The sequence below is a fragment of the Hirundo rustica genome, chromosome 2 (genome assembly GCF_015227805.2).
Source record: "Hirundo rustica isolate bHirRus1 chromosome 2, bHirRus1.pri.v3, whole genome shotgun sequence".
NCBI classification, from domain to species: domain Eukaryota; kingdom Metazoa; phylum Chordata; class Aves; order Passeriformes; family Hirundinidae; genus Hirundo; species Hirundo rustica.
Window position 1 is genome coordinate 74672429 of NC_053451.1, and position 13521 is coordinate 74685949.

Sequence of the window (13521 nt, forward strand, 5' to 3'; positions counted from 1 at the left end):
GGAAAATTAGGAAAAGTGATAACAAGCACAAAGACAGTGGGGAATTTGGCCATAGATTATTACATCCTTTATTAGTAGAAAAATTAAGTAATCACGCTAACAAATTGAGAGTGAACTTTCTTTTCTGAACTCCTTCAAATTGCTTTTGGTTGCAATGATCTCAAACCAGGTACCACCTAAAGTCCCCCAGGCTTCAGTGTGCTGTTTTAAATCCACTCAAAGGTTTACATTAGCCATTAAAAGTGCAGACACTTAGAGGATTTGTGCTTGAGCAAATGTCTTTGTTTATTTTAGAGACTCATTTGTCTGAGTAGTTGCCTTTGGCTCCTTATCTCTGAGGCCATATTTCAACACTCCTTTATGTTCACAGCAGCATTTTGTCTTCTCTGCTGTTTTTTGACAATTATTTGTGAAATTTTATCAATCTTTAGCCCCAGACTGAAGATGAGCAAAATCAGTAATTAACTGTGGAACCATCCATGCAAGAAATGTATTACTTGATGCTTTATCACTGTTGCTGAATCAGACTTCCATCTTTTTTTAGTGATATGTCTTTTTCTGCTGATAAACAGTGTATATTTTGATCTATTTTATGCAAATGGTTTACAGAATACTTCAATAGCTTTTTCTCAGTTACTATTCCTTTTTGCATAAAAATTTCAGTCTTAAAACCAATCCCATTGAAAATCAAGAAAATACATACTCTAAAGTTCACAAAAATCTTACTTGTGGACCTCAGGATTGTTTGTGACAATATGGTAGAGAAGCACCATGTGCAAAACTGTTCATAAAGTTATAGGGCATTTGGTTGCTGGAAGAAAATTACTCCCTGTTCAGGAAACTGAAAGCATTATCATTACCCCTCTCTTTCAATTGTTCTAACATAGTCTAACGGTGAGAATCAAGCTACAGGTATTGCAATCACAATCTAGTCCTCACTAGATAACGGCCTTATGTTATCTAGATTTAGAATAGGAATTACAAAGGTTAACTGCTCTTCCAGGAATTTTGTAGAAAGCTTCTTTTTTTGGTTAGTGAAAAATGGCAACAATCTAAAGACACAAAACTGAAATAGTGATTTTATCTGTTAATGAAATTATTCCATGTTCAAATTTTAGACTTGATTTTAAACTTTGCTTTTAATTAAAAAGGTACTATGATAGCCTATTTAACCTTAAAACATACAGTGTTCTGAAGATAAAGTTGAAAAAAAATACTTCCAGTCAATATGGTTGACATGTTGGCAGAGTATAGAGAGACAGAAAAGGAAAATAATTATAATTAAGAGCAATATAATGTGAAGCCAAATTCAAATACATGTTAATATTGCTTTGCTAGAAAAAGGGTAACACCAAATAGTTTATAAAAAATCTTTCTATTTTTTGTATATTTGTGTCTTCTTTTTAAGGTCATTTATGTTACCTGGGTTTTGGGTTTGTTTGGTTGGTTGGTTAATTAAATATTTTGATACCATGAAAATATTAGACTTCACATTTGAATATGAGTTGTGAAAATGCTGATCCTAAACTCTGTATAATAGTTTAGCATCCTAATGAGAATGAAATATTCCCACAAACTCAAGGGAAATAACAATGCCTCCAGTATACCTGTGTTACAGGTTGAGAAGTAGAGTGAAGATTGTTTCACAGCTGACATTCTGGGAAGGGATTGAGTAAATTCTGTGAATACGGGGTTTTTACAAAATTAAACAGGACAAAAGTACAATCTTTAGCATTGCTTTACAGTTTTTTTCTGAATTTCCATCATGAGACAAATGCTGCAGCAACAGCTGCTTCTGCTCCTTCTTCCACTCCCTTTGCAGCAGCTGCAAAGCCTCTCACAGCTGCCCTGCATCTTGACAGAGTATCCACTGTACATCAGCTGCAGAGGAGGCACAGCAGGTTTTCAGTTTAAGCTCTCAAAAAAGACATAAAGGAAGGGGAACCATTCTGGGGGGAAAAAAAAATCACAAATTTTGTTTGTGTTTCATTAGTCAATCTATAAACTTATGAAAATGTTGATAGCGAACCAGTCATGCCCTTGCATCCACATTAAGTTTAAATAGTGGGCTTCATGGATGAATCCTTCTTAGAAGGATTATTCTAAATATTGATAGTGATAATAGTGATATTATTCTAAATTAATTTTATTTATTATATTTTGATATTTAATATGCTGGTGGCTATGGTTGCCTTCAGCAAGGACTGCACTAAGTTGATTTCACTGGCAGAAACAATGGCACTGTATGCATTAACTCTCTTGGTGCAAACAGGGAACCTACTTTCCTTTGTAATATTTTACATTATTTATTTCTTCAGTCTAAAGTAGCCTTGGGAATAGGAACCAAAAATCTGTTATTAAATCTGGATTAATTGGTACTGCAAAATACACTTCTATTTGTCACTGAGTTTAAAACAAAATTAAATTGTAGGAGATATGGACCAGGATCAGTTTTATTTTTGCATGGTCATATGTACAAATTCTTCTTTCTTATTGAAATTGCACCATATATCTTAGTTTTGAAATTATTTTACCATGTTCATACTAATCTGTTTGTCATAATAATGATGATACTCACCATTAACATCACATTCCCAGTGTTCAAGAACTGTTTTTTATGTGTTCCTATGTAAGAGGATTCGAGCAGATGTGAAGTGTCTCCAAAGTAGTCTGATGAGGGTTTTGTGACTGAGATGTGGTTCTTCTCTGGAGAATTTCTTGCCTCTCTGAATACTTAGAAGGATAGTAAATGCTGCTATGTTGTGGGTTTTTTACACTTCTGTTATTCATTAGTCTTTTCTCAGAAGGAAATAAACAGGCATACTCTCAGAGTTATAATCAAAGTCTGATTATCTTGTAGAGTCCAGTGAACCACCTTACTGAAATTAAAAATCTCAAAGAAAAAATGGTCCTGTGCTATCTTTTCATGGCAAATTTACCCATTTCATATGTCAGATAGACATTTAAATTTCACATGTTATGTGCTATCCCAACTGGGAGTAGCAAAGCTCTTTTTGGGACTTTAACTTTGTGGGGATTCGTGCTCCAGTTGGACTGCTTGCTCACAAAGTCCAGTATTTATGTTACACCAAGTTCCATCTGCTGATCCACCAATATATGCTGTTATAAATGAAAAATGCTCCAATTTATTAATTGAAAGAAATTTATTAAAAAAAAAGATCCAAATAGAATTTTAGAGAGCAACGACAAAAAAACACTATCAAAAAGAAAAAAAAAAAGTCAGTGCCAAGCGCGGGTGTCGGCGCTGGGTGAGACACAGGTTTGCCTGCTGCAGCAGAGGGTCCCCTGTGCTCCACACCGACTGTCCTGTCTGAGCAATTTTTATATGATTTTTTTCACCCGAGGCTGAGTCCCCTTTCTTCTGTTTCGGACTACATGTATTCATGAGGAGTTCTTTCTCTGTGGCAAGTTGAACAAAACATGTCCAGAACGTGATGAGCACCCGTGATCATGTTCCTGGAATCCAGCACTGAGATGTATCTCTCTGATGGCCCTGGTTAACTCAGTCTCCAGATATTTATCACATATTCATCGCCCGGCGTTCTTCGGATCACCTTGATGCATGGTCCATCTCCAAGCTGGCCACACTTATTTTATTGTAAATGAAGTCCTTCCTCCTTTGTCCAAGTGGTTTTGACATTACGTTGCAGTCTCTGGCTTGTGAGTTTTAAAGCTTATAAGAATATATTTTAACAGTACATAAAAATATATAGCAATTTTATTTGCACAAATTATCATATACACATATAACATATGCCTTGCTAAACAGGTGAAGGGGTAAAACAGATGAATGAACAAAGAAGAAGGTGATTAATGGAGCTCCATTTCTATTACAAATTGTTTTCTGTTTGTGGTTGTTTAACAGTTGAGGGGAAAGGGGGTTTTGTCTGTTTGTTTTAGTTTGTTTTCTAATCTGAGAAGAAAGAATGTTGTTAACTATTTCTTCTCCCATATTTTGAATGTTCTCTTTTCTTAATATTTAATTAATTGTTATTTTTATTGCTGATTTAAAGCCTTATTCTGTTTTATAGTTCTCTAAGCACAATATAGAACCAAATATGCTTTGTAGATAGTGATTAATCTTTTAGGTAGAATTAGTGCAACTTATTCAAAAAATACTATTCAAAAGGTAAGTCTAGAGTGCAACAATTCATCACAGGGAAATCAACAAGGTCCTAAGCAGAAAGTAGTGATATTACTGTTATTTGTGGCCTTTGGCAAAACCAAGTGATAAGTTATTTATGCTATTGAAGATACTGAGCATTACTATTCTAACTTTCCTGAATCAGTCAGAACAAACAGACTACAGCAGAAGTCCCAGTTGCCCTGTCTTACTCCTATGTTCCTTCCACTGGGATCAAGTGAGGCCATTGCTTTACTCTATTGTGGGTGCATTGAGCAATCATGTTCCACTGGCAAGGTACTGTCTGGTTGTCTTGGTTTGAAAGACAGGTATCTGCTAGGGAGAGGCGGGCCTATGGGAATGGGGAATTTCAATCCTCTCCCTCTAAGTTATTATAATTTAGAAAATTAAAGGGGCTTTTCAGGCAGAAGTATGGGGAAAGGAATAACAGTTCTTTACTAGTAAGTGTAACAAGGCAAACAAACAACAACAACTACAGCATTAATAATAAACAGAACCAGGAACCTTGAGGGGCTTTGTTTCACAAAGCCCGGGGCAGTCTGATCTCTTGGGACTCTTAGAGCACCAAGCTGGAAGGGTGGAAATCTGCGGGCTGGTGGCTGGAAAGGCAGGATGTCCCTGGCAGGCAGGGGGAATGCCCCAGTAGGCAGGGCGGTGTGGGGCTACAGCATAGCACAAAGAGCAGTGCTGGAGAAGCCACGACTCTCAGCTAGGGCTGGCCCAGCTCCAGCAAGGCAGGCAAAGGAGCTCTGAATTCCTGGGCACACGAGCAGATGATGGTAATCTCCCAGGACCGGACTTTGTGTTGACCATGGACTTCTCCCGCAGCAAACCTCAACCTGACCATCCTCTCTGATGCCAAGAGCAAAGAAAAGACCCCCAGCTCCCCCAGCCCTGTCCTCTTCCTGCCCCAAAACTCATAGGATATTCCCCCTCCTTTGTGTTAGTCAAATATCATCTAAGCACCAGTACTTTGTCTCTTAGAAACTTGTGGGGAAAAATTCTTTAAGACAGAAAGGAGCAAACCTAACCCCCAACACTGGTGAACAGAAACATCTTCTCAGGCCATCCCTGTGTCTCTCTACTTTGTTCTCATTCTCTTTAAGAAGCAGAATTTCAAGGAAAGCAACAGAATGGTGATTTATCAGAACAGAGCAAGAAATTTCAGATGAGACAAGGAGGGTGAGAGGTAATGCAGGTCATTGTTAAGACATCAGTGAAAGAAACAGCAGATCTAGACACATATTAGCTTTCTCTTTTGTAAATAAAGAGGAAGCTAAACAGTTTTCTCCCAGCAGCTCACTCCCCTATTCAAGTAATTTGATAAAGCTTTGGTCTGTGGACAGATCTGTCACTGAGATTTCAGAAGCAGCAACAGCTTCAAGTATAGCCAGCTCAAAATATGGGGCAAATGATCTGCATTAAATGCAGGTGAACTGAAAACTGGGAATTACACTACAGCTTTACATGTGAATGCCACACAAATTCTGAAGTTAAAGAAAAATCACACACTGTTAAATTATAAGTCTTCTGTTTTAACCTCCTTGCAGTTCTCTATCTATACTAAAGCTTGCTATAGCCTTGTAATATCATTTCTTTTAAACAAGTATACCCCTTCTATTGAACAAGTATACCCCTTCTATTGATTCATTACATTATATTTGGAAAATTATTGAAATATTATTTTCAGAATTAATTCTCACAATTTTTTTTCTTTATTAACATTGAAGAATTACTGGGTTTTTACAGTACATAAAATGAATACTGAAAATACTGAAAGACACCAAGTCCTACTATCCCAGTTTTATGTAATCATGCTTTTTAATTCATGTAAATACATTTGGCATTCAAGTATATTATTACATGAATTCTTGATTCAATTAATTTATATATATGATGTGAGATATCACTATTTTTGGTTTGTTTCTTAACCACCAATCTGGTAAACTTGGTCCCCTAACTGTTGTGTTAGAAGAAGTAATGAAGAATTTTCCCCTTCTTTCCTTGTTTCTGTTTCACAACCTGTGAAGAGTGCATATTATATGGCTCTACGCAAGATATTTACTGTATGTATTATGTTGTATTGATTAGTAATGTTGTATTAATATTTTGATAGTGTTATGGATTATAAATAGCCAATTTGATATAAAGTAATTTAATTCTGCCATTTTTAAAAACAATCTGAGACAGCCACAATAAAAGAGACAACCTCAATCCCAGGTTATCGAAGCTGGGTGAACACAGAGATGGCCACAACTGAACCTGTCCTCCCCATTCACGATCCCTTAAATTCAGTGAGCAGGTCTTATACAGTTTTTCTTCCTTGAGGCAGTTTTATTATTAGTTCCTGTCTGCTGTGCATATTCATATATTTTCTTTCTCTTGCTGCTTGGCTTCGAATGCTTCTTCCCGGCAGAATCCAGTGCTTGAATGGAGTTCCGAGAAATCGGCATTGGGATGCTGATAGCAACACCTCCAGGTTTTCCACTTCTAGATTTGTATCATGTGTTAATCACCAGAGAAGGCAGCTCCCTTGATGGATGAAACATCTACTGTCTGGCCATTCTCTTTCGGTTGTTAATTTGGACTTCGCCCTGCAATTGTCTGGAATCTCTACAACTGCAAAATGATTTCCACAGCCGGAAGTGTCCCCAGTTTTTGGAAACCTCAGCTTGTAACACAGTTATAGGTTATAACATATAACACACTTAAAACACGAATTTATCTCAAAACATATCAGAGAGAGTATGGTAAATGTAGTTTTGTAGTTAAAATGTCGTTTTTATATATCAGCCACAGGAAAATGTAAATCTTCCAGAGAAAAAGAATTTATGACTTCCTTATCAGAAGAGACTAACTTCTGCCTTGCTCAGGTGCAAAGACGCAACAGAGATTAAGGGGAAAAAAAAGTGACACTAACCAGAGAGAATTCTTTGTTTGAATGGAATTTATGCATCATGTATGAAATGTATGAATATTCAACAGGCTTTTAAGAGATAATCCTTTGTTAAGAGGGTCCTTCTTCAGAGCTTTTTGCTCAAGAAGGCACCCAGAGCTCTATTACTTTGTTTTTATTGTCTTGTATTGTCCTAACTTTAATTGTTCAATTTTTTATTACTCTAATTCTATTTTTATAAACATTTTTATTACTATTAAACTTTTAAAATTTTAAATCAAATGATTGGCATTTTTCACACAACCTATAATGGCTTTTAATTTCAAGAATTTCTTATTTTAATTCATATTAATCTTATCTCATATGGAATTCATCATATACATCCAAATATCTTTGTTTCCTCTACGTAATATTTTCAGTTTTACTAAATTACTTTTAAGATAAGTTGCCTTGAATGAAAAATGGAATCAAAAGATAACACAGGAAATTAGACTCACATAGCTATTATTCTATTACTTAATGAATAACTCTTGATTCCTACTTTTTTTGTGCTGCCAAAAATTAAGCATATGCTTTTATAGAACTATCTTGGATATTTGTAAGATCTTTTTCTGATTAGCATTAACCGATTTTGACCATGTCTATATTGCTGAATGAATTACAGCAACATTCCTAGATCCAAAGATAAATACTATATAAAACCCAGCACACCCAAAATGTTTAAAACATACATATTTTTCCCCTCTTTTTTTTTTTTTTTTTTTTTTTAATTCTTTCCTTCAAAAGGCCCAAAACAAATTTTGGGAATAAGCTAACAGTCAGGGTTCTAGTACTTAATCTCATTCCTTCTTATTTTTTTATTTTAACTGTGGCAACTTACGTTTACATGAAGTTTACATTATTTGAGTACAATTGAAGTTTTAATGTCCATCACTGCAGTAAGGACAGTTAAAATTTTTTTTCTCTCTCTCTATATAAATTTAATTAATGTAATTTTCTTCTCATCTGCTCATTTTACCATAAATTATTTTACTTTTGATTAATTTGAAAATGTAATTTTAGAACTCACTTGCTGTTGTAATAGTAGAACTATCTTTGCAATTTGTCCTAATTTTTTACATAATTTTACAGGTATGATGAACTGGACATTCTTCAGTACAGATCACCACTAAAGCTTCTTTTTATCATGAAAATTCTCCATTCTTTCCCTTTGTTTCTTGAAATAGAGTTACTAATCAGTGAGAAGGCAACATATTTTCCATCTAATAATTCTTAAAACTGTTTAATTTTCTAGTGTCTTAAGAGAGTAACTTTAAAAGTCAAAAGTTCTTGAAAATCCAAGCTCATTCTATCAAATTCAGGCTTATCTGAATGCTTAGTGACTATTTTAGAGAAATCTGAAAAACTATTAAAGCATAACTTTTTGATATAAAAATTAGTATTAGTTCATCCCATATCTTCTGTTTCTCCATTTATAAACTAATTCTAGTTTGCATTATATCATAAACTAATTTTCCTTGTTTTCCCCACAAGTCTATTCTTCACATCTACACTGAAACCTTTTCAAAAATTGTTTTCTTATTTGCTTCCTACCTATCATCTGAAAAGGAGGCAAATATAGGTGATAGTTAACATAGTAGTTAACAGTTTGGTAATTCCATATTTGATTTATCTTAGAACTTTTGTTTGAAATAACTTAGTTCTATGCTTTTTATTGGTATGCTCTAAAAGCATACTACTAACAAATTAATGTGTGCTATTTTATTGCATCCTACCTGATAAAGACAGTAATGTGGAACAGGAATCTTCCTAAACTCATCTGCTTTGAATGTTAATACAAATAATTCATCTAGCATTTCTGTTATGTCTTATCTTTCATTTAATGTTCTTCTTTTGAGATGATCATCTGTCAATCTTATCACCTCTCTTCAAAACCTTCTATTTCTGATGTGCTAGAAGTTTTTATTAATAGTTTTAATGCTATTGCTAGTTGCTCATTAATTCTTTTTTGTACAGCCTTATGGCTTTACAATTCTTTGACAGGTTTTATGTTCCACTTATGAAAGAGAATTTTCTAGTTTTTCTAATCTCCTTCACTAAGCATGTAACTACTTCAACTCTCTTTTCTTTTCTTTTCTTTTCTTTTCTTTTCTTTTCTTTTCTTTTCTTTTCTTTTCTTTTCTTTTCTTTTCTTTTCTTTTCTTTTCTTTTCTTTTTTCTTTTCTTTTCTTTTCTTCTTTTTTCTTTCCTCATCCTTTTAAAGTCATTGCTACTCAATGACTTTAAAAATCTCTAGACTGTCTCTTGCAGTTGCTTTACTTTATTAAGTTATTCTATTGAATTTCTATTGTTGTCCTTATCTGTGTTAACTGAACACATTATAAATACGATTCCTTTACTAAGCTTAAGGATTTTCTGAAATAGATGCCTAAATTCTCAGCAAGCAATAAACAATATTATACTTCAAGAAAATTGTTGAAACTTAAAGGAGCATGCATAACAAGTACTATGAACTATGTGCATCTGAAATGAAACAGCTTTTAAAAAGGGTCAGCAAATAGTTTTGAATGCCATTACCTAAAAACAGTAGAAAAATAAAGTTAGAAATTAATTATTGCAAAAAAAAAAGATGTTAGAGTGCAGCAGATAAGAGTTTGCACTTGACAATTAACAGTTATTAGCTATGCTAATAGCAAGCAGAAATACCTTGGCAAATGGCACCACCATTATACATCACAAATATGAAGTGCAGTTACTAATATTTACATTTCAGTATTCATAGTTTCTTACTTGTCTTGTTCAGATACAGAAAACTGTTAGTTCCCATTCTTTGAATTTAGGGACTTCAAGTTAACACCCATTTTAACAAATTTCATCTGACTTAAGGTATTTAAATATGAGAAAAGTGTATAAAACAAATGAAATTATCTTTGCACAGAATTTTAATTGTAATAAAATGATCAAGCCAAATTTCATAAATCAAAATATAGATTTTTATTTTGAGACTTAAATTTAGTCTTTAACAGCCACAATTAAAAGGAACAGCATTGAACCCCTGGTTTCGGCACTGGGTGAACACAGAATCGGACTCTATCGCTCTGAATCTATCCTGTTCACAAAGTGTGTCCCAAGCCGCTGGGTTTTATACAGTCCTCTGCTGAGTGTGGAGAGTGACCGTAGTGCTCCAGTCTCTCTCTGTTGCCTCATCAGGTATTCATGTCCATGTCTCCAGTCGGTTGAATAGGTTATTGAGGGGAAACAATGTTGTGATTGCTTGCTCCAGAGAGGTGTTTGGAAATGGTAAACTTGGCCAGAACAGGTAAGATATCCATTTGGTCTTGATCACTGGGTCGTTAGCAGGTCCATCTCCGGGGGAGACACGGTCTATCTCATCATCTCTTCCATTCACAGAGTTAACGGTTGTCCTGAGGCTTTTCCTGGCGGGGACCCTCCCTGTCTCTCAACCCTCGTGTCCTCCCCTTACAGTTTAATTTTTAACCCTAAATACACTTCACATTTTACAGAGCTTAATTCAGACCGAACTCGAATTAACTTTATATTACATATCACAATATCGAACACGAATTAACTTTAGGTCACATATCACATTAACCAAACACATTTTTCCCATATTAATCATGTAAGTTGATCTGATTTATATTGGGTGGCTGCCCAAGGGAGGCCTCAACTGTTTCTGCCAACACTGCAAGATCTTAAAAGAGTATTCATAGTCAGAAAGGATGTGACACATAGTGTAGAAGCAGAGATTTCTTCCTGACTTTTCAAGATCCCTTAATATGTTTGATATGTGACTAACCTTGTGTGTTACTGAAACTTCTTTCAGATTTTCACTGAAGAATTAGTAAAGTAAAACATTTTTTCTGCTAAGTCAACAAAAACTGAAGTAGTGAATAAGAGTTGCCTCTCAGATATGTCAGTAGAAAAAAGACAACAGGACATGAGACACTTTTTTACTTCTTACATAATTATCATATATTTTACAAAACCTTGATTATTTTTCTCTTAGGAAGTTATTTTGCAGACAAAAAATTCAAGTATTCTTATAAATAATTGTGGTGGTGTGAGAATTGTTTTTATTAAGTTATTAAGTTATTTTTGTAAGATTTTTCAGTTATTTTTATAATGGTTGAGTCCACTGTATACCCCTGTGTTCTGCATTAGTTTTCCTCTTATGAGTTAGGTTGTTTAGTCTACTGTATAACCAGACGTTTTCTGTCATTCATTCCTTCCCTGCACCTGTCGCTGTCAATCCCCCCCTCTCTCCTCGTGGTCGTCCTGTCTGTCACTCGGAGACCCTTCCCTGGCTTCTGGAAAACTCCGGGAGGGGTGCCGAGTGATAGGCTGGGGCCCTGGAGACCCCCTCCCATCATTTCGTGGTTGGTCCCCGGTTTTAGGGTTCACACCCCCAGTTAACCCCCCGATTCCTGTGACTGGCTGACCGGTTGTCGCCACCCCCGTTTCCACCCCACCTTAAAAACTGCCGCGCGCCTGCCCTCAGGGTCTCTCCTGGGCAGCAGGTGAAGAGTGCAGAGCCCCGCGCTCCCTCTGTTTCAATAAACCTACGTTACATCCTGCTCGAGAGAGACTGCCTTTCTCTTAGCTGCCGGGGTCGCTTATGTCATCTACGTGCCCGTCGCTGGCGGTGGGATCCAAGTCCCCACAGGGAGGAAGCGGCTCGCGCTGCCTGCCGCTCCGACCTTACCACGCTGCCGCAGTGAGACACTGAGCTAGCCTGTGGCTGCGCTGGTCAGCGCGATTTCTGGACACTGTGACAAATAATGTGTTTAAATATTTTCTTTCAATCAGTCCCAATATGAGATTTGCAATTAGATACAAGTATCTGATAAAGTCTTTTTTATTCACAGTTCTTCAACAGGCATAAAACCTTTATTCACCAAGGTCATGCCATATTTATTACTTAGACTCATGTTATATATCTGAATTGCACAATATAACAGAAATAACCACAAGATACAAAAAAAAGGTGACATAAAATATATGCTTCAAACTGATATCCAGAAACTTCAAGAACACAGTAAGAGATTAAATACCTTTACTATTCTTTTCAATAATTTTATTTTTAAAAAATCTGTGGTCTACATGGAAGAGGAGTAAAAACATTTTCTACTATGGTTTTTTTTAGAAATATAAAATAGAAATATAGAAAATAGAAATATATGAAATATGAGAGAGATGATTATCAGGTCTGCTTCCTGAGAAAAGAACATAATTCTCCACTCTATAAATATTATTTTAAAAAAGAAAATAAAGTAGTCAGCAAGCCATGTAAATGCACTATGAAATTTTAATTCTTTTTTCTCCTTCTTAAAGTTATGTTGAAATAGTGCAGTCATCTGAGTCATATTGTGTTCCTATGAAATGTATCACTCACGTCAAAATGATAAAATATGATAATTTGCAATTGGCATCCAGGCTAAATGTAAATTCTAGTGAGAGTTTTTGTCTTTTTTCATGCCATTGAAATATTCAATATGCCGTAATAAATTTCACCTAGAAATAGATTTGAACTAGAAGTCATAGGCTAAAATCACAATTCATGGGCTTCTACCAAAATTAATGAAACAATTTTTTTCATTGTCTCCTGACTTAATAATTTTTAAAAATAAGCTTCTCATTTACAGACTCTCACTTTATATGCTTCAGAAAATACTTTTTTGGTTTTAGTAATTGCATTGTCCCTGTATTCCCACTTCATTTGAAACTGGGGATATCTGCTATTTCAATAAATTAGAATAGGGTTTGAGTTTCCTTATATATAATTTGAACAATTGATACTATGAGAAGAAATTTGCTTGTAAATTTAGGCAAATTCAAGAGTGCAAGTATGGGGCCTAAATGTAGTTTGTGAGATGTTTCAGGGCAACTTGATTTCTGTAAGTCCCAGGGCCCCTTTAGATCATTGTAAAGATCTGAGGGCGTAGAATATTCAAAGGGGTAAATGCTAGTGTCAAAGAACAAGTTTCTTTCAGGGAACACCCAGCCTGTGGGTCTTTGTCTGAGTTGCTCTTTCTGTCTACTGAAAATCAACCAAAGGCCATGGACACGACATTATCATATTTTCTTGGAGAGATTATTTTCTGTTCTAATGCATTAATTTGGTTTATATTGTGTTTCATTGGATTTGTAATGTTTTTTCTCTGTATCACGTGATTTGTCCTTGCTCAGCAGTAACCCAACTCTGTTCTACTCCCACTTTATCCCTGATTGGGCAGTGGCTTGTTCCTGCCTCTGGGCCCTGCTCCCTGGGGAAAAAGCCCCAGCATGGGCAGAGCCTAGCGCTCCCTGGCACCGGTGAGCCACCAGGAAAGAGCTCCAGCCAAGGAAAGCATGACTCGAGAATAAAGCTGTTATATCCCACCCGGTGAGAGAGAGCAGACTCTTTCCTCTTGCCATTGGCAGTTGTCTGGTCTCATAAAGA